The sequence below is a fragment of the Arvicanthis niloticus genome, chromosome 14 (genome assembly GCF_011762505.2).
Source record: "Arvicanthis niloticus isolate mArvNil1 chromosome 14, mArvNil1.pat.X, whole genome shotgun sequence".
In the NCBI taxonomy this organism is placed as follows: domain Eukaryota; kingdom Metazoa; phylum Chordata; class Mammalia; order Rodentia; family Muridae; genus Arvicanthis; species Arvicanthis niloticus.
Genome location: NC_047671.1, coordinates 10,479,576 through 10,506,152, shown reverse-complemented (window position 1 = coordinate 10,506,152; position 26,577 = coordinate 10,479,576). Strand labels below are relative to the sequence as shown.

At 38.2% G+C, this 26,577-nt stretch overlaps 1 pseudogene; it reads right to left on the bottom strand.

Annotated features, from left to right (window-relative positions):
• Positions 1 to 1,425: 1,425 nt before the first annotated feature.
• LOC117720070 (ATP-binding cassette sub-family F member 2-like) lies at positions 1,426 to 14,012 on the bottom strand (annotated as a pseudogene).
• Between the last annotated feature and the right edge of the window lie 12,565 nt (positions 14,013 to 26,577).

The window sequence follows — 26,577 nt, the reverse complement described above, 5'->3', positions numbered from 1 at the left end:
GTAACAGACATGCAAGGTTTCAACACACTAACACAACTAGAAAGTGTACAATCAATGAAACTTACATTAAATACTTTAAAAGAAACAAAAGTAATTTTAACTAGACAATTAAAAGAGCCTTAACACATGTACTAACACTTGTTTAAAATCCAGATCCTGTCCCAACTTTATCTCTGGCTAACATAACATCATAGAGAACTGCAGCTAACTTCCAAATATGTCTCTGAAAAATGTCCAGAACCAGTCTTCTAAATGAAGACTGTTATTTCCAATACTGGATTGATTTCTAGACCAGGCAATGATTGAGTCCGAATAACTGGTCACATTTAAGAAAAATACAAGAGTCATTAGAACTTCTCTTTTGATTTTCTGTTCCACAAGATCTAAAAACTTGAGACAAGGCAGCTTGTCCCATCTGGCATATAGGCAAGCAAAGGTGGGTCAGGAACATATGTCCAATATAGCTTCCCAGTCACCCTTGTCAGGGCACTCAGCAAGCTCACAGGTCAGCATCATTCTTTCTCTCAACATTAGCATGTCTCACTCATCACACTGGCAGCCACTATGCTCCTTCAGCATCCTGCAGAAAAAACAGAAACATGCCCTCTTCCCCATATTACCTGATGGGGATCATGCCATATGCCTGTAAGTGGATCCTTCTTTTTCACCTTTGCATAAGTATGGCTAGTTGAAGGGTGCCATAGACTCTCAGCAGAAAGTTCCTTGGCATCCAATTTTTAGAAAAATTAAAATAAAAAGAACATGATTTAAATAAATTTGTGGTGTATGGGGATATACCTTCCCCTTTTTTATTTTATGAAGATATTGTTTTAAAGTTCCATGGGCCCCTCCCACAGTCTTTGTTTGTGAGAATTATAAGGAATGTCAATAATATGGGTAATATTAAATTGTTGACAGAAAGCCTCAAATGCTCGATTGCAATAGCCAGTTCCATTATCTGTTTTTTTAAATTGGATAACTTATTTATTTGTATTTCAGATGTTATCCTCTTTCCCCTCCCCCCTTTACCTCATCCCATCTCCTCCAGAACTTTGTTTATTGCCTTGCTTGTTCTTTGACTATTTGTGTTTATTGTCTTGCTTGGTACTTGACTATTTGCATCTATTGTATTGCTAGTTCCTCAACCTAGAACTGACCTTAACACTTGTATGTAATTAAAATGGTATAAAAGCAGATTTGGAAAGAGAAAAGAAAAAATGTACAGAATGAGATGTATTTATAATGTGCAAAATAACAATAAAAATTTAAAAATATCTTTTCTATTAAAAAAAAAGACGATTGGAAGATTTGTTTAGAAAGAGCACACAGGGGTTTATCTGGGTCAGAAAGAGCAGGCACCCTCAGTACTTCTGTCTCTTCAACATGTTCCAGTGTGGGCTCACCTGCCCAGAGAGTCCTTATCTCCTACTCTTTGATCTCCAGGTAGTACTTTATTATGTGCTCCAAAAGCCACAAGTCCAAGCCCCATTGTTCCTGTGAGTGCTGATGTTCATACCTCATCTTGACATATAAGTGCTAATATTTCCGTTTGTGGGTAGCATCTCTCCAATTATCAGCTTCAAAAGAGTGGACATCCCTAGAAAGAAGACTGTCCTGTGTCAAGGTCATTATCAAATTCTAGAACACTGCAGTTACAAGGTTCATCTTTTGCATCTGTGAACCTCATGTTTTTTTTTTTTTTTTTTTTACCATAAAATAACAATGTGTTGCTGCTAGTGACTCCTTTCTGTTGTCCCGAGGCTATCACTTTCTGTAGCATCTTCTTACTGTGAGCCTGCCGGTTTAACTCGGCAATGCAGTTCTTATGTGTGCTGTCTGATCTTATTCCCAATGAAACCTCATCATTAGTTCCTCCCCTGGTTCCAGCTGTCCATACTGATCATAATTACCTATGTGATACTTACGTTGTTCTTGTGCACATGGATAATTTGGTACAAACCCCATTGAGAAAATTTTGAGACCGGGACACAGGAACCAGTATGTATTTTAAAGTCTTTTAGCTCTGGATGTAAACACCGAGGTCCAGGAAGTTGGTGGACTTGTGTAGGAGCAGTATGAAGAGGTGGATACAGAGGTCTCTGGCAAGGGTAGACCTCATCCTACTGCCCCTACCAAAGTCACTCAGCTTCTTGCAGTTTATGCCAGATGTGCAACACAATCAGGGTAAGATCTGTGAGATCATCATCTTGGTCTTGTTGACCAGGTAAGCTCCTCCAGATGCTTATAAAGTTCTATGAGCCTCATTCTGTGTAGCCCCATGGGCCAACTGCCCCATCTTTCTCTCCAGCATGGCTTGTTCTGTGGTCACTTCCGCCATATATAGTTGTAAAGGTGTTATGTCATTAGGGAACATCTCCTAAGTCAGATGCCTGATTTCGTTGTGCTCAGGAGTAAGCACTTCATGTTTGTCCTTAGCAAAGAGCAGCATAGAATTTCCAATACTGTTTAAACCAATGAGGCCATAATGATGGGCCAAGTTTAATTCAGTTTGATGTGACTAAGCAGCTCTTGATCATTAAAGGTAAGTGATTATTGATACTGTATTGTTTTGGTGAGAGGCCAGGGCTCCAGTGGCAGCTTGAGCAGGAGATGTCTTCATCCCAAAGTCCTCTAGTTCCTTGGCCACCAAAACTACTTCTGTAGTGTTTTCTACAATGCCCTCCTTATTTTTAACCTCTGACACTGTAATTTAATGAAAACCTCAATCTCTCTCCCCTCTCTTTCCTCCTCTTCCTCCTCCTCCTCCTTCTCCCCTTCCTCCTCCTCCTCTTCTTCTCCCTCTTCCTCCTCCTCCTCCTCCTCTTCCTCCTCCTCCTCCTCCTCTTCCTCCTCCTCCTCCTTCTTCTTGGCTGTTTTTAAGATCTGGCAGCTGATTTCTCTTTTGGCTAATCCTCAAAACTGGCAAGCATAATAAATTATCACCTGTGGTGGCCAATATGGATTGTCTACTTGACAGACTCTAGAACCACCTAAGAGCAAACTTCTAGGCATGTCTATGAGGAAGTTTCTAGATTATGAAAAAGGTAGAGAAACTCACCCTAAGTGCAGGAAGTACCATTCCATGAGCTGGAATTTCAACTAAACAAAAAGGACAAAATAAAATGAATATCAACATTCATCTCCTTGCTTCCATATTCATTAAATTGTGGATACAGTTTGATCAGCTTCCTCATGGTCTGGTCACCATGTCTTCTCTGCCAACATGCATTGTATCCTCACATGGAAAGGCAAAATAAAGTCTTCTCCTTTAAGTTGCTTTTGTGGGATATTTTGTCATAGCAATGAGAAAAGTAACAAATACATCAGCTTTTATTTTTAAGATTTTTAAAAAGCAACCACACAAAGGAACACTTTGTGTTGTGTGCCCATTTGTAGGGTGGGTCATTTGGTCACCCATGTTTGGTTAATATTGACTTCTAGTTGTCACCCCTCAAAATAGGCAGACCTGTATTAAAGAGGGTCAAATGGGAATTGTTGATTGATATGGAAAAGGCAGAAATAGAAATTAAAACAAACATGTTCAAAGTCATTTGCAAACAAGAAACTAGCTTAGTTTTCTTTTCTTTAAACTAATCCAATTGGGTTAAAAATTAATGTCAGTGTTTCTTTAAATTTAACATTTCCTGATCAGAAGTCTAGAGACTATTATATTTTAGAACCAACACAGTAAAGTATAAATTGACTTTGTATTATTATACTTGGAGTATCTTTAAGCTTTATATCTTATCCATAATTGACATTACTTAGCTTCAGTTACAGAGGTTCCAGTTCTTTGAATAACATTCAGTCTTTAAAATAAAAGCCCCACTAGGGAAGCTAATATTTTCTGGTGAAAAGTCCTTAAGATCCTGACTTCAATTTTCTGGCTTGTCATGTCTCTTTCCATCTCTTATACAATTGTGTATTAGCAACTTCTGTACATCTTAAATTATGCATTCATTCATTAGACAATGTCAAATGTCAGAACTATGCTAGAAACTAAGAACACTAAGGAGTCAGTTAAATGTGTCCCCACTGCCTCAGAGCTGCATGGGCTAGAAGGATGTTTAATCACACAACTTCAGAAGCAATTATCTGTTTCAATTGTGATAAGCTTTTTGAAGGATGAGAAGTCAAGTTAAGGTCTAGGGGATCTTTAGATGGAGTAGATCTGGACAAGGCCAAGAAGACAAGATGATGTAAGATGAAGAAAGGAGTTGTGTAAAAGTCTAGTGGTTTGAGATGATCATGAGTATGGAAAACAGAAAAGAAGCCAAGGATTCTGAGGACGACAGTGGGCACTCACTGCCATTCCTGAACACAAGTGTGCAGTAGTCCTCTGAGCACACGTTAGGGTGGTGCTTATCGGCCACTTAGCAAGAATAGCAAGCTTCTGCTTTCTTTTATTTTAGGCATTTTCACGGGTAAGCTGTGTATGAGACTGTGGCTGTAATTGATTTTCCCTAGTGAATAAAGATATCAAGATATTTACATGATGCCTTTTCCTAACCATTTATTCCATGTCTTCTATAGTAAAATGTCTGCTCAAATGTGTTGCTATAATCTTTTGTTGTTTTAAATTCAGGTTATTTGGTGTAGTATTAAATTTTGGCAATGTCTCATATGGTTTTTTTTTTTTTTTTTTTTTTTTTTTTAAGAAACAGTACTTTATTGAAAACAAAGAAAATATCATTTAATGGATATTTTCTTCTGTTCTCTGGTATGCCTTTTCATTTTCTGAATAAAAGTTACTAGCTTCTTTTTGTTATTCTCTTCATTTAATACAAAATTTTCAATCTCTATTCATTTGAAATAATGCGAGGTGATTATTTATTTGTAGAATACATAATTTCCAACTGTTATATAAATCTAACATTAACCTATATCCTCATTTTGAGGATATTTTGAGAATTTGTAAGTTTACTAATAGTGAAATTAATCTGTTACATAATAATAAACATTATCAAAATTCATAGTAATGATTTGTTAGTTTGGTTACATATTGGTTCTCTTAACCCGACTTATTCTAGAAGTTATTCATGACTTACTATATTTTTATTTTGAAACATGCTCACCCAGTAACCCAGGCTAGCCTTGAATTAGTGGCAGTCTTTTTGAGCTCCGCTTGAAGAGCTATCTGGGCATGGTGGACTGAGACCTTAACAGCAGGGTTTTCCAACAATAACACTGGCCCTCAACTATATAAAAATTTATCTTTTTATTTCAACTAAGTAAGGAAAATGTAAAGAACCAATGGCTTAGAAATACCACTTCTCTGCTATCTAGTTAGTGAAACTAGTGTTACCTACTCTGTTCCCACCTCCATTCCTACAATGAAATAAATTATATTGGCAGAACTGTTAGGAAACAGTGTTCTCACACATGCAGGAGGGATTGAAAAGTGATATAAACAGTGTAGAGAAGAATTTCACAACATAAAACAAAATTGCATGGCAGTTTTTCTTTTAATTTTAGAAATCTCATTTTGGGGAATTATCTTGAAGATACAAATCAAGGTATCTGAACAAACATAAGCACAAATGTATTCTTTGTCCAGCAGTAAGCAGTGTCAAATGAGCTTTCTGTTCTGCTGCCTAGAAGACCTTAGTGAATGCCTGGGAAAGCCTCTGCGACAGCTTTGGAGCCGTTAGTATCTATTGTTAAGGGAACAAATCAAAGCTTTGAAGAGTACTCACAGACTGCTTTTGTTCATGTAAACTACTGAATCTCCACCCGGGGTGGCTTTGTCCTCTAAGGATATTTAATAATGCCAGGATACACTTCTGTTGTCACTGGGAAAAGATGCTACTATATCCCTTGGATAAAGTCCAGGAATGCTTGAATAACACCCCTGACAGACAATTAACAATTCAAACATCTAACAATCAGACCAATCATTTCTAAGAGGGATCATTGCTCCTTACAAAAAAAAATGTCTAATGCTAGATTTGGGATTGGAAAAGTATAAATTGAGTCTGGACTCTCTTACACCAGAATGTAAAGATTCATGAAGAGTCTGGAATGGGCATGTCAAAAGAAATGGCCAGTCAGCTCGTAGGAACTTTTATTGTTTGACATTGACAAATCTGAATGTCAAGAGTTACACAGAAAAGGATGCAAAGGTGGTTGAGTCCTTAAGAGCACTGAATGCTCTTCCAGAGAACCCAGCTTGGATTCCCACAACCCAGCAGTGGCTAACAATAGTCTGTAAGTGCAGTCTTAGAGGGTTCAGGGCTCTCTTTAGGCTTCTGCAGGCACTATACCTATGTAGTGCATAGGTATATATACAGGTGAAAACACTTTACACATAAAATTAAATTAAATCTCTAAAAGGATGTTGCAAGAAAATAATGTTTATAATTGGATAACCTGGATTTTATCTTTCATTTATTTTGTAACAAGTTACCAAGAAAAGTGATTAATGATTTAAAAAGCTCCATTTTACTGCCATTGATAGTAATTATTAGAGTTACTCTTTTTGAGGAGGAAAAGGGGAAGGGGAAAGTGGGTCAGAGAGAAAAGAAAAGGCTTCATTATTTATCTCTGCTATTTTAGTCAAAGTGTTGTTCATCCTTAGCAGATAATCTCATGGGCTGGAGTAACTCAATCATGTGTCTTAAACCAAAGACATTTCTTTGGAAGTTAGAAGTCAGGGTGTCGGCATGTTTGACTTTTGGTAAGGGGTCTTTTCTTAAATTGCAGTCACCTCTAGCTCTGTGGAAACATTACCTCTTTTTATGTAAGTGTCATGTGGCGGGGAGAGGGTCCAGTGCTTTATCTTATTGGAACACCATTTGCTTCAAAAGATCTGTAGTTTTCATTGTCACTTCTTACTCTACTCCCTGTATTACTGATTTGCTGCTGAGTCAAAAACACCCGATCCAAAGAAATTTAAGGGTGGAAGGGTTCATTTGGCTCATGATTTAAGGGTATAGTACATCACCAGGGCAAAAATGACTATAGTGTATTATGGTAGGGAGGCATGGGAGTGGAAGTGAAACAGGAGTCAGGTGGTTACACTATCCAGTAAAGAATAGAGATGAAGACTAGTGATTCACTAACACTGGCCTTCAGCATGAGGCCCCAGCCTTTGGAATCCTGCTGACCAAATTCAGAGACTCTTCTCCCCTTCAGTTGAACCTCTTAGGAAACACCCTCAAGTAGACACACATAGAGGATTACCTCCTAGGGGTCTGTAAAGCCAGGGTACTTCACAACTCTGGCTTCTGTGATACCTATACTCCCATGCTTATGTCCATACATAGACACATGGCTATACACATAATTAAAAATAGCAATACAAATTTTTTAAAAGGAAAGAAAGAGAAATGGTTACATTCCCAATGACTCAAATTCCAATTGCCATCACATTCAGAGTTAGAGCTTCAACCTATGGACTTTGGGAGGCACACGCATCCAGTCCATAGAATCGGTTAGGGGAGGATGTTCATTGCAAAGCATGCCAGTTAAACAGGCCCAAGTTACAAATACTTAGTTTGCATATAAATTACCAATATTTGCTAAAATGGCTAGTTTTAATTTGCTGAAGATATAAAATTTGGAAGGTATCAAATCATATTTCCATCTATTATCATAAAAGGAAATTATTCCTTTAGGGCAGAGAGATCTGTGAGATCTGTTGTTTTCCTTATAATTAAGTGGCCAACATAGGTAATGGTAAAAAATTAATGATTATTAATGATTAATCTTTTTATCTTGACATAAGGCAATACAAAATTTACAGCAGTACTCTAAAGTATTTTTGTCAAAATATTTAATCTAACTTTTAGACTTAAATTCTACATAAAGAAACACAGATGTTATAAAACACAGTCAATTAGACAACTCTAGAATATGTAATTATTTATAAGATAATTGACCATTTATTTTGGTGAGGAAAAATCAATAATAGACTTTAAAACAAAAGTTCATAATCATATATGGAAGATAATTGTGAAAATTTGAATATGAACAAAATATTAGGCCATTGGAAAATATTATTAATTTATTCAAGCATGGAATTACTATTGAAAGCACGTAAAACAATATACATCTTATGTTTTGTTTATTTGGTGCTGGGACTCAAACATAGGGCCACATAAATGCTAGGTAAGTAGTTTTCTACTGAGCAAAATCCCTGCCTGTGGTGGTTTTAATGAAAATGGCCCCATTATGCTCACTGGGAGTGGCTCTATTAGGAGCCATGGCCTTTTGGGAATAGGAGCAGCCTTGTTGGAGTAAGTGAGTCACTAGGTATGGGCTTTTAGATTTCAAATGTCCAAACCACGGCCAGTTTCCTTGTCTCTTCCTGCTGCCTGCTAATACAGATGTAGACCCTCTTAAATTACCTCTCCAGCATCATGTCTATGTGTCACCATGTTTCCTGCCATGATGACAATGAACTAATCCTCTGAGCTATAAGTCATCCCCAGTTAAATGATTTCCTTTATAAAAGCTGCTGTTGTCATGGTGTTTCTGGACAGCAATAAAACCTCTAAGATATTGCCTGAATGTCCTTCATTATGGAAAATGTAGACTAAAATATTTAACACGATGGTGTATCATAACGTCAGAAATGTCCATGAAGTGGTTCAATGTACACACAATGATAGAGCAAACAGAGCAAATGTCCATTTCATCTAATCTCTAAGTTGAACATCATATTTTACATTTCCTAAAAGTTTGAAAATTTTACACTAAAACTGGAATGCACATAAGAAAGATAATAAAAGAATAAAAAAAAAATTTGGTCAAGATAGAAATTTCTACAACAGTGTAGTTTCCCTATCATGATGTCAAACATGTGTTCACTCTGTCTGGGTATGAGATGTGCAAACAATTCTTCATGGAGAGGAGAAACAGCACCTGGTGTCGAGAAGCAAGTGTGGGGAGTCCATCGTTCAGGGCTTCTGAGGCTCCTTGTAGGTAATAGTGATGAGTGTTAGCTGCCTGTCAGAGTTAAGGGCCACATTCAGTGCAGAGTTTGGGAATTCCTACTGAAACAGTTTCCATAAGGAAACTCCGAACAAGAGCTCTTTCTCTGTGACCTATAGAGATGAGGATGTACCATCAGTGTAGGGGACCCACAAAGGGAACCGAAAACTTGAATAACAAAGGAACCATATAGAACATCAACACAAGAATTACAAGAAGCCTGGGGCTAAACAGTACTTGTGAAGGCAAACTGTGCAGAGGACAAATGTTAAGTCTGCTCTGGAATGTGACAATCCAGAAGACTAAGGTGCCAACATGCACGGCCCAATACAGAACTCATATTGGAGGTGATATTAAGAATCCAGAATAGGAAAGTGAACAAGAAGTCACTAAGGAAATAGCAGTAATGTAAATGAGATGATAGAACCACTGGAAATTGTGGCACTTACATGTGGTAGCAGTAGCTCATAGAATGGCCCAGCTGGAAGAGTTGCCAGTGAGTCAATTGGAACTGATTGAAGGTTGTTAAGATTGTAAGTGGCGCAGGTAAGAAGGTTGAAGGTTGTGTTTTGATATGCTTCTTACAAGACAAAGAGAAAGGAAAACAAAGATGAAGCAGAAGTATAATAGTGTCAGAGGAAAAGTAACAGATAATGAATGAGTTTGAGTAAATATACAAATATTTAACAAAAAGGATCACCATGATCTTATTTTTGGTAAACACAAAGGTTATTAATTTTTATTAAAGGTATTTTCTGTGTCTATAAAACAACTTGGCTATTATGTGCTTAAATGTTGTTAGCATTCATGTATGTTTTTGCATTCTGAAACTTCAGTAGAAAAAAGTTAAACTGTAATGGAAAATGAAAAATATCCATACTCTGAGCATAATAACATCAAGACTTACAAATATTTTCTCCAGTTATTCCATAAATTCAGTTCAATATTAATAGAATTTATATCTGGTGTCCCAGAGAATTTACTATCCATTATTTTAGATTTTATATGATATAGCTAAAACTCTGTAGGAGATAAGAATATATTTGTCACTAAATATGATGGAAGAGAAAGTCGTGAATAGTCTTAAACGCATTGCACGGGAGACAACTTCCTGAATAGAACACCAACAGCTCAGCACTAGCATCAACAATTACTAATGAGTCCTCATGAAACTAAGTCTTCTGTAAGGCAAAGGCCACCATTAAAAAGTCAAAATGGCAGCCTAAAGTGTAGGAAAAGATCTTCATAAACCCTACATCCAAGACAGGGCTGGTATCCAAAATATAAGTTAGACACCAACAAACCAAATAACCCAATTTAAAAATGGGGCAGAGACCTAAATAGAATTCACAACAGAGGAATCTCTAATGGCTGAGAAACACTTCAAGAAATGTTCAAAGTCTTTTAGTGACTCTGAGATTGTATCTTATACTCATCAGAATGGTTCTATCAAAAACTCAAAGGTTGTGAAGCAAGGGGAAGATGCTTCCATTGCTGGTGGGAGTGCAAACTTGTACAACCACTGTGGAAATCAATTTAGCAGTTTTTCAAAATTGGGAATAGTTCTACCTCAAGACCTGGTTTAGGACAAGAAGCTTAGGTGCCTACTTAACATATCAAAGCAGACTTGGCTTCCAGGTTCTCCCAGCATCCCTCAGTCCCTATCTGTTGCAAGGGTGAGTGGCATACCCTTTCCTCTGCCCCAACTTTCCAGCCCAGGGGTTGAGCTTCCCCCTATATAATCCAGATATTTTGATCTCCTCTCTCTCCCAGATAGTGCTCTCTCTTTCTCTTTCCCTCCCCCCTCTCTCCCTGTCTGTATGCAATTTCTCTGACCCATGATTGAAACTAGTGAACCTGTCTAAGAACTTCCCTAGTAAATCTGATTTTTTTTTAAAAAAATTTAATTTGGCTTTAATTGACTTATTTCATGAGAGGAGAAAGCCTATTAACACTATACCACTCCTAGGCAAATACCAAAAAAAATGTTCTACCATCCCACAAGAACACTTGCTCAACTATGTTCATAAGCAGCTTTATTCATAATAGTTAAAAAACTGGAAACAACCTAGATGCCCCTCAACTGAAGAATGGTTAAAGAAAATGGGTTACATTTACACAAGTTATTCAGTGATAAGAAACAATGACATCATGAAATTTGCAAATCGATGGGACTAGAAAATATTATCCTAAGTGAGGTAACAGACCCAGAAAGACTCACTTATTAGTGGATATTAGCCATAAAGTAAAGGATAACCATGCTACAATCCACAGACCCAAGGAAACGAAGTAACAAAGGGTACTCAAGAGGAGATGCTTGAATATCACCGAGTGGAGGAAATAGAAGAGACATCTGAGGTGGATGGACAGAGGGAAATGTGTGGGGGAGGGATTAGGGAAGGGAGCAGGTGAGAGACAATGGAGGGGAAGTGTATTAAGAGAATACTGGAATTGGTGTGTAGGCGGGCATAAAAACCTAGAACAATGGAAACTCTCAGGAATCTATGAAGGTGACCCTAGCTAGCTAAGACTCCTAGCACTGGGGAATTTGGAACCTGAACTGCCCATCTCCTTTAACCAGACAAGACTTCCAGTGGGTATCCAATTGGGACACCATCTCAGCCACAAAACTTTTGACCCACAATTTGTCCTGCCTGGGAGAGGTGCAGGGGTAAAGATAAAGCAGAAATGGAGAGAAAGGCTAATGAGACCCATACTATGAGAGAGGGGGAGGGGGAGGGGGAGGAGGGAAGGGGGAGAGGGAGAGGGAGAGGGAGAGGGAGAGGGAGAGGGAGAGGGAGAGGGAGAGGGAGAGGGAGAGGGAGGAGAGGGAGGAGAGGGAGGAGAGGGAGGAGAGGGAGGAGAGGGAGGAGAGGGAGGAGAGGGAGGAGAGGGAGGAGAGGGAGGAGAGGGAGGAGAGGGAGGAGAGGGAGGAGAGGGAGGAGAGGGAGGAGAGGGAGGAGAGGGAGGAGAGGGAGGAGAGGGAGGAGAGGGAGGAGAGGGAGGAGAGGGAGGAGAGGGAGGAGAGGGAGGAGAGGGAGGAGAGGGAGGAGAGGGAGGAGAGGGAGGAGAGGGAGGAGAGGGAGGAGAGGGAGGAGAGGGAGGAGGAGAGGGAGAGGGAGGAGGGGGAGAGGGAGAGGGAGAGGGAGAGGGAGGAGGGGGAGGGGGAGAGGGAGAGGGTGAGGGGGAGGGGAGAGGGAGAAGGAACACCCCTAACATAATTAATGATATTCTGCTATACTTGCAGACAGGTGCTTAGCATAACTGTCATCTGAGAGGTTTTACACAGTAACTGATGGAAACAGATGCAGAGACCCACAGCCAAACCTTAGATAAAGTTGGAGAATCCTGTGGAAGGAGAAGAAGCATTGAAGAGCTAGACAGATGTCAAGAACACCACAAGTCATGGTGTCCAGGAGGCAGAGAAAGTGGCATACAGGGAGGCATCAGGGCAGGATAGCCTTGTCAAGAACACAAGCCCAGTAATCAACTTCCTCCCATCAAGAAATTTTTCTCGCCTTTTGCCTTATTCCAATATCATATTATGACTTTATTGAGAGATTATCATAAATTAACTTATTGTTAGGACATCCAGGATCCTACCACGTTTGGAAACATTCACAGGCGCACCAAGAAATGTACTTTTCTAATTTCCTAGGCATTTATCAATCCACCTGTTGATGTTGAAGTCTCTTAGGCTCAAGTATTCAGTTTTAATCTTTGCAGGTTATTATTTGCGTATCCCTTAGACTCGCTTCCCAAACTGCCGTGTATTTTGTGAGCTTGGGATGTGGTTTCACAAACTTGTGAATAATTTTGGATATTGTATTTTTAATTCTAGAATGTAGTTTTAATAAAGTTTTATTGGTTTTCTAAGCTTCTTTACGTTGTCTATTCTCGTGAGCATAGTCTGAGTACATATTTCTGTTTGCTTTTTATTCTCCATCTTCTTAGTAAGCCATTAGAGATTTTGTTTCACCAAAAGGAAGTAACAAACCAAGTGAGAAGGCCATTATATCTACTAACTTAGGAATTCAATATACTGGAATAGAGAATTCCAAGATGACAGTCAACACATTTTTTTATGAAGTAACAAGCTAAATAGAACATCTGTGTTTCAGTTGACAGAGGATCTTTAAGGAAAAAATTATTTATTGATTTGTCTTTGGAGGACATCTACCATATGGTTGGTCACTTTAAATTCTCATACAGTGTAACTTGCTACTGAGTTTCAATACGCTAAGTTGAATATAACTTAACTAACAAATGACACATATAATTTTTCATTTTATCTGAGAATACAATGTAATTACAGCATTTCTCCCTGCTACTTCCTCTGAACCTGCTCATATGCACCTCATTGTTCTTATTTATGTCTTCTTGATTAATTGATGTTACATGATTATATGTAAATGTATACACATATGTTTCTAATATAACCTGCTTGGTGAATATTTTTACTATTAATTTTTATGTTTTAAAAATGCCACATATTTACATAAATTTTATATAATTTATATAGTTTATATATATTTTGTTCATAACCATACACCACTGCTCCCTCCAATAGTTCTCCAACCCCATCTCTCTCACAACATCATGGTCTTCTTTTTGTTGTAATTGTTGTAAATAAGCTCAAGTCCAATTAGTGCTGCCAATTTATGCTCCTGGGTATAGAGTCATTTACTGGAGCATGGACAACCTACCAATGGCCATATTCTCAGAAGAGAGTACCTCTCCCTTCTTCCATAACCATTAGCTACCAACAGCTCCTCTGCCATTGTGGGGTGTCAGGAGCTCCCCTACAAACAATGCTAGACTTCGACTAGCTTGATCATGTGCAGACCTTATGTAGGCATCAACAGATTTTGTAAGTGGATATGTCCAAGAGTCATGTCATAGCCAGCAGTCATCATGTCACATCTCTTTATCTGCCAGCACTTACATTCTTTCCATCCACTCTTCATTGATGTCCGCTGCGTCTTTGATGTCTCTTCTACCTCAGAAGACTTCATAGTACCTTCCATAACTATGAAAGCCAAGCAGCACGGAGAGTACCCTGGTTGGTTGAGGTTCATTTCTCTAAGCCCTGCATCCAAAATGAGTGGTGTCTTATGAGATAGGATCTTGCCATCAACTAATGGTGAGCAGCCAAGAACAATGGGGATAGACTAAGTTGATGTGGGTGCCTTCCCTGAACAGCAATCCATACAGACATTTTCAATGCCTAGAAACAACATTTTAATTTAATGACCTACATTTTTGTGAATAGGATAGTTTACTCATGCAAAGTATTTTTATTCAAACTTCTTTATTAAAATATCTTTAATTTAAAATTTTTCTTTTATAAATCAAATGTAATTATTTCATCTTTCCCTTTCACTTTGGTCCCGCTACTATCTCCTATGTAATTCCCTGGATCTCTCTCAAATTTATTGGATTCTGACTCTTTTTCTTTAATTGTGATATGTATTTTTAAGTATGTAAACACAATCTGCTCAGTCTGTACAATGTTACTTAAAAGTATATGGTTTTCAGGGCTGGGCACTTGGTATTGAATAGTTGGTTTGGGAACATGAAGATCTTCTTAGCTTTATTTATTTGTTTATTTATTTATTTATTTATATGACAGGATTTCACTATCAAGCTCCTCTGGCTATCCTGAAACTCACTATATAGACTATGCTGACAAACTCACTGAGATCTTTCTGCTTCTATCTACTGAGAGCTCGGATTAAATCCATGTGCAGTCTCACCCAGTGCCAGTCACTGATTTTTTTTTTTGTTGTTGTTAATGGGGTTGACAAGTAATGGGGTTCCAGTGTCAGGGGTTTCAGTGAATTCCTTCTTGTAGAATGGGCCTCAATTCCAATGAGAGAATTTTGGGTCACACTAGTAACAGTTGTACCACTACTGCACCCAGTGGGCACATCTTTGCTATTTGTGTATTGTAGTTTTCAAGGTTCACAGCTGGGTAAAATGCAGCACTAACATCACCTTCCAGCACCATGAAAAGTAATCAGTGGAACAAAAGCTCCCAGATCATTTATAGTTGGATTTCTTAGTACTTCCCCACTGAGGGTTATAGTGTCTTTATCAATAATATCTAATCAATTAGTACCGGTGAGCAACCAAGAACCTGTATTGTTAGGAGGACTCTGGAACCTCCATTACTAATAACTTAATGATGTACCTAAAATTTGACACTGGAGTTTTTGTTGGCAATCTTTGGCATTTGGATGCTGCTTTATCCAGTCATGTAGGTTATGGCTCTGCTAACTATCTCTCGTGTATGTGTGATGTGTGTGTCTGTGTATCTGTGTGTCTCTGTGTGTTCATGCATATACAGGCTTAAAATTGAATTATTTTATATATGGTTTGTCTATACATTCTTCTTTCTCTGCTTATTTCTCCTATATGCCTATCCTCATCCTTGATTGACTTTCCCACAACTCACCTCTGCTTTTCTATCACCTATGTTCTTCTGTCCTCTCTACACTTAGGCATCCTAACCTCCACTCGCTCTTTCCCATTTTTTTTTTTTTTTACTTCTGCAGGTATTCCACATTAAAATCACATATCTAAGTGTTTGACACTAAGATCCATGTATGAGAGTCCACATGTAACATTTATGTTTCTGAGCATGAGTTACCTTTTCATTACATTTTTTTCTTGTTTTATTCATTTACCTTCAAGTTTCATAACTTTTGTTTTCTTTAAAGTTAAATTTCATTGTATATATGGAACACATTTTCCTTATTTATTATTTAATTGATGTATATCTATGCTGATTCCAATTTCTAACTATTGTGAATAGAACAGTAATGAACAAAGTTGATTAAGAATCTCAGGAATAGGATAGAGACACTTGGGTATTATATGCCCAATAGTGACAAAACCTGGGTCATATTGTAGTTATACTTTGAACTTTTTGAGGAACTCCTGTACTGATTTTTATAGTGTCTGTGCCAGTGTGCTGAATTACAAAGAGTAACTAAATGTTCATTTCCTCAAGAAGTTCCTCAGCATTTATAGTCATTTCTTGATTATATTTTGATTAAAGTGAAATTTAATAATATTTTACCTCAAATATCTATAAAGATGAATTATGCTTAACATTTATACATGTTTATTAGCCTTTATGCATTTCTTTTAAAAATTCTCAGTTGAAGTACATTACTTTTAAATGAAATGGGTTGTTTGTTTGTTTTGTTATTTTGTTTTTTAAATTGTTTGTTTGTTGACCCTTTGATGAAGGTGTAGCTGGAAAAGTATTCATCCTATCCTGGGGGCTGCCTCTCTACTCTATTTATTATTTCCTTTGGTTGGCAAAAGCATTTTAGTGTGGTGCGATTTCATTTTTCAGCCACTCCAATTTATTTGCTGTGCCATCAGAGTTTTATTCAAAAGATCTTTGATTACTTTTTCCTCAAGCACTTTTAAATTAAGTCTTATGCTGAGAACCCTGGTCTCTTTGGAGTTGAGTTTCTTCAAGATGAGAGATAAAAATCCTGATTCATTTTCCTACACATGGAAACTACTCTGTTTCCCAAGCACAATTTATTGGAGATATCATACCAGTGTTGTCTTATTGTGGGAGAAATGACTCCAAACAGTTGGATATAGCCTAAAAAGAAGTATAATAAATTACCTAAAATTATTTTATCAATAGAAGATAAAACCTTTTCTTTAGTTGTACAGTGCTTGGTGGCCAAGGCCTGTAGCCATAGGTTCTTGAGAGGTCAAGGCAGGTCCATTGCATAGCCACCACATGACTAAAAATGTGGATTTTCAGTTTTGGTGTTTTAAGTGAGTAATTTACAAAGGCAAGTTTTACAGTGTTTATAAGCAGAATAAGGTTATTGATATTTGCCTCTCATTCATGTATAGTTTGGTGTGGTTTCATTCACTGTTCTGATGAAGAAAATAGACAAATTATGAATGACAAGATAAAAGTCATATGGCAGTTATGGAATAGCTTCCAGTATGCATTCAGAACTAAGAAGCCAAAGAAGGCAAGATAAGACATGGCAGTTACCATGTTTCCCGGGATAACTCAGACTGTCAGAATTCTACATGCTATTTGGTTTCTGTCAATCTGAGGCATTCAATTGAGACTACTTTGGAACTGAGCCACTTGGAAAAAGACTTGGTGTGTGAAGCATGACTTTATTGGCCTGGCTTTTTGCCCAGAGAAAACAGATGGGGTAGAGTGATGGCTTCATGATTTGGTAGCAACTTTCCAATTTGGTAGTTTTCTGGTAATTTGTTAGCTGTCATCTTAACTTCCCCATCCACAAGGCTTTTGATAAGAACAGAGATAGGAACAAACATGGGGAACTACCCTTCAGCGAGGTTTTATATTTGCACGATGTTCAACCAGTTGTCTATGTCATTAAACAACATCATATTTCTGCAACCCCACCTAGTAATTAGCTACTGCTGTAGATGAGCAAGCTACTTGCTACCTCAGAGCAACTACATATAAAACAGTAAACCTCAGGGATAGAAGAAATTGTCAATTTATCATCTACTGGGGAATGGGTGCATCTATACTTGTGCCTTTCTCTTTTATAGATGATAAAATGCACTAAGAAACATGAAGTGCTGCAAATGTACTAATGGTTGTGTTATACTTTACTTGATTTAGCTTTAAAAAAAATTAGATGCCTAAATACTGTACTGGCATGAATTGAGACTAAACAATGCTAAAAAAAAAAAAAAAAAAAAAAAAAAAAAAAAAAAAAAAAAAAAAGCAGTGTTCACTGATATTATAAGACTAATTACTTATCTTCCACCTACAGGAAAACAGTAACTAAAAATTTTGAATCTTTTTAAAATAAATACCTAATCACTGAAATTTATTTGAAACAATGAATTATGAAAAAGAGTAAAATTTAAAGTCACATATCCATTAGTTCTACAAAAATTTAAAAAAATCATTTACTATTGAATCATTTGTTTTTGTTCGATTACAGCAGTCAAATATCTATACCCAGAGAAAGACAGCTTGTTCACAATCTTCATAAGAATGGTTTTTTTGTCGGCTCTTCCAAGGTCAATGAAAAATTTGAAGTGGTGGTGGTTAGATTTTATTTTTAAAGATTATTTCTAAAGAATTTGAGAAAACAGTGATTCACTAGAACTTGAAGTGTAATCTGTTAAAACGTGATGGCTACAGGCAAAAACAAATATACGTAAAGCAGGGACATCGGAATATTTGCTAGTGCATATAAAGTATAGTACGTTGAATAATGTTCAGTGTATTATTCATTGACAGAGACTTGTAGAAACTATTTAAATACAGTGTGTGTTGTTAATGTCATCGTTGTTAGTCTCAATGGGGGAAGTTCATTGACTGTATGGCTTACTCATCATTAGCTTTCACAGTTTCATTATCAGTAGAAAGTAAATTTCCTGCAATTTTTTTTTTTTTTTTGTCACACGAAGTTCTGCAATGTAGAATACACTTCTATAATACTGTTTTGTTTCAATTGCTTGAGCTTAGGGCCAATATTCAAATTTTAAAAAATTAGAATCATCTCTACCTTCAACTATCATTATCAAACATTGGCTCAAAGATTAGCTTAGCCAATGATCTCATGATTAAAAAGACAAAACTAATAATACAGGGTGTAAGGGCACTCATATCTAATATATGTATTTATTGGTATGAATATACATATTTAAATTTTGATTCATAAATAACTCCAATATGATTTAAATATGTTTTTACTGTTACAATTAAAATAAGAATTCTACCCTAATTTGTATAAGATATTATCTTTCAAATTCAAATTGTTGTATCACATTATCTTTCATACCTCAGTATAGACACAAATAAAATTTTCATCTTGCAAATTTAGTTTAATGTACAATTGCAAAGCTTTTAAATATACTTCAACTGGAAATAATTAACTTGGAATGCAATGGTGTACTAAAAACCAAAATATCCAGAAAGGTCTCTAATTTTATGACTTTTCTATAAATGGCAATTATTCTTAATTAATGTAATAAGATTTTGGATTAATAAATGTATTTAATAGTGCTTATTAGTGTAAAAATATTTCAAAATTGAAATCCAAACAGCTTCATTACAGATCATGTTAATATGAACATTAATAACTGATTTTGATCATAGGGCATTAATTTAAAACCCACCTAAGTACAGTGTCATCTTGCCCCAAATTCTATTCTCATTATTAGACTTTTAACATAAAAAATAGTCTAAATTTTTACTGTTTTGAAATCTTATCATCTTGAATATTTTGAGTAAATTGTAAAAATTTGTTTCCTTTCTGCTTATGTGCTGCGTACATAATACTCTTGCTTACACCCCCTCATCTACAAAATTTAAAACAATCATTTTCCTGCCTTTTTCAGAGAATTTTTCTGATCATTGCTCAAGTGATTTGCAGTGTATATGACCATGTTGACATATATGCATTGAAGTATGTTTTAGGGAGTCATTCTAAAATACTAACTGAAGGTGGTTTAAGAAGGTTAGCATTTTCTGTGTGGGCAAGCTGTAATTAGTGGTGCCCATTCTATTTGAAACTCACCTCATTTCCAGCACTTCACAGTGTCGTTCTTATACTTTTAACAAAGCCCGATCTGGGAATACAGAGCCATTGCAGGACAGTTCTCCAAAACTGAGAGTGGCAACAGAAGAGAACTAGATAGGCAAGGGTCCCCTGAACCCATCCCACTCAAGGTGAATGCCAAGGTACTACTGCAGTAAATGTAAAACAAGATTGTAGCTCCCGAGGTCTCTCAAAGATACCAAGTGCCAGAGAAGGTTTCTGATGCTTCCTGTCAATCACCCTGGATCAACAGACAATCCTGTTGAGATGACTCTGAGATGAGTGTGCCTCAGTACTCTAGCCTTTTAAAACAGTGATAGAAATCAGTGGATTGCTACGGTAATATATACTTTACAGGCAACTTCCTTCTCTGTTTGAGTTCCCTGATCTAAACCACTTGCCCTTGACCCCTGTCTCCACCGAGTCTAACTGATCACAGAAAATCCCGGAATTTAAATATTTGGGTTTTGCAACTATCCAAAGATTAGAAACTGGGAGCAGCGGTTACATAATCCCCTTACTCAGTAATCCGCTCTTAACATGATGTTTTCAATAAAAGTTAAAATGAATACACACTGATATAGCTAGCATAGTTTAAGAGGATAAAAAGATAAAAAGATAATCTATAATTTTTATTGCCTCTCCTCCAAAGTTAGAGTTCTGTTAATGTTCTAGATTTTTCCTAAAGAGTTGCCCCTAAGAGATTGTGGTGGACAAAAATCGGTAAATTTAAATTATTAAACTATTGATATTAACTCTTACGTTTTTTCACATCAGGCTGTTCTGTCTCTTTCGCACTTTGTCCTTGGCGTCATTAGCTTTGTCGGGAGTGCAGTGCTCACATTTTGTTTCTTGTGAAAGTGCATTAGTTTAGTTATTAGTTAGTAGTAGGATGTTGGGTTCTATCTTTTGGTTCAGTGTGAGGCCAGGTGTAGGGAAGCTGACTCTGAAGAAAGTAGAAAGTGAGAGTCCTGCCTATCACGTGGCCTGCCTGCGGTGGGCACCACTAGGATGTGCAAGTATGTCGCGGAGGGGTGGGAGAGAAAGAAAAGCAGAACCACAGTGTATGCACTATGAGGAAGGACAGAACTGGAAATGGGAATGAGGAACAGTCAGATGCTAGTAGCCGGAGCGGCCACCTGAGGCCACTATGACCATGTCTGGGTCCATGGTCCTGCAGCAGCAGGAGTCTATGTCAATGCCCACGCACATGTTACCACCAAAGGCGAGGCGGACTTCCCTCCTCTCGGTTGCTACCTGGGAACATGCTGATGCTCAAGGGCTACACAGAGGTGGCTGGGCTTCTCACTGTCTGCACCACTAGGGAGAGTGGCCTCTGTACCTCACCTGGGCAGCACAGTAGAGCTAGCCGTGGTGGCAGGGGGAGGAGCGGGGAGCACAGTTGAACTGGCCTGAGGGTGAGAAAGCTGGAGAGCTGGCCCCACCGCTTGCTCACCTGGGCAAAACTGTAGAGCTGGGCCTGGGTGGCACAGGCACAGGAATGCTGAGAGGTTTAATTCATCTACCACCCAATTCCAGATGCAGGGTTTGAGTTGGCTCACCCCAGTATTTACTCCACCTATAAACTACTGGAGTCTGTAAGTGGGCTGCTTCAAGAAGCCAGGGACCTTGAAGCAGACAAATGACTCAATGCAATGAACATTTGCAAGAGAAGGACAAAAGATTAGGACAAAAGAGAATATGGTGGATCATTCCATGACACACTGAAGGGAGATGTTTTTTGGTTTTTTGTTTGTTTAATTCTAGTTTGGTTTTGTTGTTGTTTTGTTTCTTTGTTTCAAGGATGGAGGGTGGACATAAAGGGACAGGGAGATGAGTGAGATTGGGGTGTGTGATATGAAACTCACAAATAATGCAAATTAAAAAAAATGAAGTAGAAAGCCGTGAAAATTAGCAAAAGCCTGTGTGTGTGTGTGTGTGTGTGTGTGTGTGTGTGTGTGTGTTGGGCAGACTACAGGTAGAAAAAAAGAAAGCTAAGAGGTAAAGCGGGAGTCCATTAACGTCTAAAACAGAACGCTGAAGTAAACTGTGCATATCTGTAATATCTGTAAACTTAAGGAAGACGGGAAGCTCTAGACATGGGGAAATGGGTCTTAAAGTCAAAGGATAGAGCTCCTGTATATTTTGTGTCCCTCCCTTCTTCCAACCCTGAGAGCCATTGGTGGCTCTCACAGTTCCTTGAAGGAGCCTTGGATCTCTAAGTGATAGCACACAGGCTCAGTGCAGTCTCAGTGGCGCCGCCTTGTGGAAAGTGGAGATCCAACTCCTCTAAAGCTAATGGGCTCATGGCTAAGCTCAAATTCACTTTTCTGGACGATTTCATCTATTCCACTCTTGTGTGCCATGCAGTCGTTCCTTCCTTTACTGTACTCTTTTCAGATGGGGTCAGTGGATAAAAGATTCAGTTCCTATGACTGCTTTGGTCTCTAAAAGAATCCCCTGCTTTGTCAGGATATGTGTGTGTGTGTGTGTGTGTAACTTGCCATTTTTGGTTGATTATTTCTGTCCTCATTAGATGTACCATAGTGGCAGAAGCCTAGGATTAAAATGTTTGGAGTAAGGTATGATGGATCACATCTGTGATCATAGCACTTTGGAAGCTAAGATAGGAAAACAGATATGATGATGTAGAGGGTTGGACATTCCATGTATTTCAAGTTGTGAAGACAGGTCCTATGGTTGTTTGCAAGGATCAATACCACAAACCAATGTCCAGAAAAGAAGGCATGTTCCAGATGAGATGTGCTGGGTGGTTCTAGCACATATATCTATACTTACATAATTCCATCAGTCTGAAATTCAAAGTCATGGTGGTACCAGATTTATTTTTCTTTCAAAGAAACAAGTGGATTCCTTCATTGAATCTTCTAGGCTCCATTGTTCCTAGATCTCCTTACTTTGGGTTATTCCAGTCTCTGCCTCTTTCTTTATAAGCCCACAAGTCTTCCTTCTTTCCTGGTTTTAATCAGAATACATCTGTGTTTGTCCCGATGACCCTATCTGGGTCTCTAGGGAACCAAGTCACTGACGTCACCCTGGAGAGGAGCGGCAACAGGGATTTTCCATCACACTGAAACAAAATTCAAAATTGTCCATGCAGGCCACTGTGTGTTCTTAAAACTTGAGCCCTGAAACTGAGATAATTTATTGGCTATTTGGAAAGAAGATAAGCTGCACTAAAAATGTGGATTAAAGTGATTTATTATTTTTGGAGTGTTTTCTTTGTATTTCAAGAATATGCACATAAGGGGAGATGTTTGCAGTAAAACTGGCAAAAAATCAGATGTGCACTAAGTCATCTTCCTGTGGGGCCACAGGGCTGGTCCACACAGATGAGTTTCATTTCACCCTTTAAATTCTAGAACTGTAGTTCCTACATATTTTATTAGCCAATATTTTGTCTCTTCTCTCTTCCATCTGGTGACATCAACCCAGCAAGTGACCAATAAATATTTGAAATGGATCAAATGATTAAGTCCCGACATCTAATTCCAGTGTCTGCCTTGTGATCCCCCATATCCCTTTATGCTTATCAGAAACAACGACTGTGGAGACTATTGGGTCCAGGATACGTAAATCCCTGGCAGATGGAGATATTTAATGCAATAGAAAGCTGTCACCAGCACCCCAGCATGGTGATACTTGCTGGGCTCTCCAACTCTAATTGTGTTAGATGCAATACAGTCTATGCTAAGCAGTCACGGATCAAAGGACTCTTGACAACAAACACAATCAGAACAGGACAGTCATTTGTCACCATTCCTCCCTCTAAGCTGGCACCCATGAGGTTGGTTCATTAGTATAAAAAATTTACAAAACAATAGAGCACAAGACTGGCCTCTGGCTCCATGGTGGAGGGTACTCATGAGCAAGCCTTCTGATTTTTCTCTAGGGCTCCATTCCTGTTTTTCTCTTTCTTTATATTCTGTCATTAAGAGACCAGTCAGCCAGTCATCTCCCTACATTAGTTTCTTAGGAGAAAGCAACTTCCCTGGGAAGTTTAGAAAGCTGTGGTCACTCCCATCTTCCTGTCCTGTTAAATTGTTTTCAAGATAACTGGATGACACCTTAGTAATTCTGGAAGACAGAAGCATAAAGCAAGTCCTTTCACCCTTGGGCCAAATGAAGGTAGTGGCATGTGCTGAAGAGACCATCAACTGCTAGCTAGCAGGACTGCACCTGGAGAGAGGCATGCAGGGTAAGAGCTGGTGCCTGCTGGAAGGTGAGTGGGAGAAAAAGCAAAAGGAGGGACTAGATGGTATCAAAAGGGAAGTGAGAGTAGCAAGAACAGAGACTGCCTTAGTCCTCTGCCAGCTAGCCTTGTGTCTCTTTCTTTCTTTCTTTCTTTCTTTCTTTCTTTCTTTCTTTCTTTCTTTCTTTCTTCTTTCTTTCAGTTAGTTATTTAAGGTTAGTGTACAAAGTAATGGGTTTCACTGTGCCATTGTCAGGAACAGTCTTAGCATTATTCTTGTTTATTGCTCTTCCACAGCCCCTTCTCCCATCCTCCCTGCCTCCCTCAGCAGGTTCTCTTCCTCCCAGTACATACTTTTTCCTTCTGCTTTCTTTTCCCGTGGATTCTTATCACTTTATTTTTCGTCTCTCCTTCACTGCTTGCCTCCTCAAGGCCTCTTCCTCTCTTCCTCTTCCTCATCTCCCCATCACCTGCACACATACACCCCCAAAGTGTGGTGGAACTGGGGTAGTGTGGTAACTCTAATTTTAGCCTTTTGAGGAACCTCCACGCTGACTACCACAGTGGAGATACGCATTCACCCTCTCACCAGCCGTGTATGGGCGTTTCTCTGCTTTCACATCTTGCCAGAATTTGCTGTCCTGTTTCGTTTTGTTTTGTTGTTTTGATGTAAGCCATTCTGACTTGGATGAGTGTTGCAGCCCGAGCTGCCCCACTTTTGGGGGCCAAAATGTCTCAGACTGCTCTGTCAATGTTGGAACCCGCACTGCCAAAAGCCTTGGAGGCTAAACTGTTTGAGCCTGCACTGCCCCAAGCAGCTCTGGTCTGCGGGTTGGAGTTCAGCAAGAGAGAGAGAGTGAGGACGGACAAGAGGAATGGAGACCAGACAGAGTGTGATTCAATCTCGTTTATTCTTCAGTCTCTCTTCTTCTCTCCAAGTCCTAAGTATTGAGTTCCTAGTCCCTAGTGCCTCCAAGTTCCAAGTGCTAAGTGCCTAATGTCTACTACCTAGTTCTTCTGAGTTGTACTCTCCTACTGCAAGTTGTACTGCAAGTTGTACTCTAAGTTGTCTCCAAATTGTTCTCTTTAATGTCTAATAACTACTCTCAAGTTGTACTCTAAGTTGTTCTGTCTTAATGCCTAATTCCTACTCCAAGTTGTACTCTCTGAAGTGTCTGATTCTCTGATACTCCAAATTGTTCTGAACTCTCCTGTCTGCCTCTCGCCTTTTATATGTCTCACTTCTAAGCCACGCCTCTAAGTCACTCCTTTAATCATGCCCTTAGGTCTTGTCTCTAAATCTGATCTCTAAGTCACACCCTTAAGTCACACACCCAAGGGAAGATCCTGGGTATCTAAAGCAAGATGTTATCAGAGTGTGCTCAGCTCTTATAGGCTGATGTAATCAAGTCTCTTGTCAGGGTATATAGCTCAAGATGGCTGCAAGGATGATAGCCTCCTTCTGTTGGCTCCCCACAGATGAGATAGCATACCAAAGCAGCTTCAATTTGCATTTTCCTGATAACTAAAGATGTTGAGCAAATAAGTATACTATTTCCAAATAAGTATGATGTTTCTATTTATTTTTATTTTATTCATATTCATAAATTTTGCTATTAAAAAAAGCACTTGCCAAAATAATTTTTGAAAACATTCTGTTTAGTTCATTAGGCATTTATTTGCTAGACATTTTTAGTGTTGTCCTGGGTCTTTTTACAGTTTTGCATCATATATTTACTATACATGCTAATTTCACCTGCTCTAAGCCTTTTCATGAGCCATCTCCACTCTGCTGATTTTTTTTTTTTTTAGCTGTGGAGAAGGATTTTAGTCACACACAAACCCATCTGTCCATCTCTGTAGTCATTTCTCACACCATTATCATCCTTCATCCTTGTCAGGAAGTTCTTGCCTTTGTGTCTACCTTTGAGTGTTCCATCCCTGTTTGTTTTTTGTTTTGTTTTTTTTATTCATTGGGGTATTTCCTGGTATTTCATTGAGGTCTTGGATCTTCTTTGAGTTTCTATAGGCTGAAAGACTGGCATCTGTTTTCATTCTGCTTTAGTCTCATTCAGTAGTTATCTCATCATCAAAAGCTGACCTGTCTTCAATGTGTTTGTTGAGATCAGATGACTGTGGCTGTGTGGGTTCATTTCTGAGTTCCCTGTCATTTCCACTGGTTTATGACTGCCTGTCCATCAGTGCTATGCTGGTTCAGTTATTAAGAGTCTGTAGTGTATTTTGGTTTCAGGTTCTGTGATCCCTGCATCATCACTTACCATTATTTTTACTATTGAGAATTGTTAGTGCATCCATGTGAATTGTAGGATTTTCTCCCTAATTCTGTGCAAATTTTCATTGAAACTTTATTGGCAATTGCATTGACACTTTAGATGACTTTTGTAAAATGACATTTCAGAAATATTGACTTTACTGATTCATGAATTTGGGGAGTCTTTTCATCTTATGGTTTCTTCAATTTCTTTCTGAAGTTATTATAGTAAAGGTCCTTGATTGGTCTGTAGGTAGGGTTTTCTTTTTCTGCTATTGTGAATGATATATTCCCCCTTGATTTATTTTTTTCAGTAACTTTGTGTCATTGGACTGTAAAAAAGATACTAATTTCTGTGTTGATTTTGTATCATGCTACTTTGCTGAAGTAGTTTATAAAATTTTATAGTTTCTTGGTGGAGTCAGAATATTCTACACATATGTTTTTGTTGTCTATAAATGAAACTTATTTAAATGCTATTTTATTGTTTGACATAAGATGTCAAGCACTCTAATAAATGGCATTGTGAGAATGGAAAAACATTTCATTATTTGGAAACACGGGTTTTTTTGTTT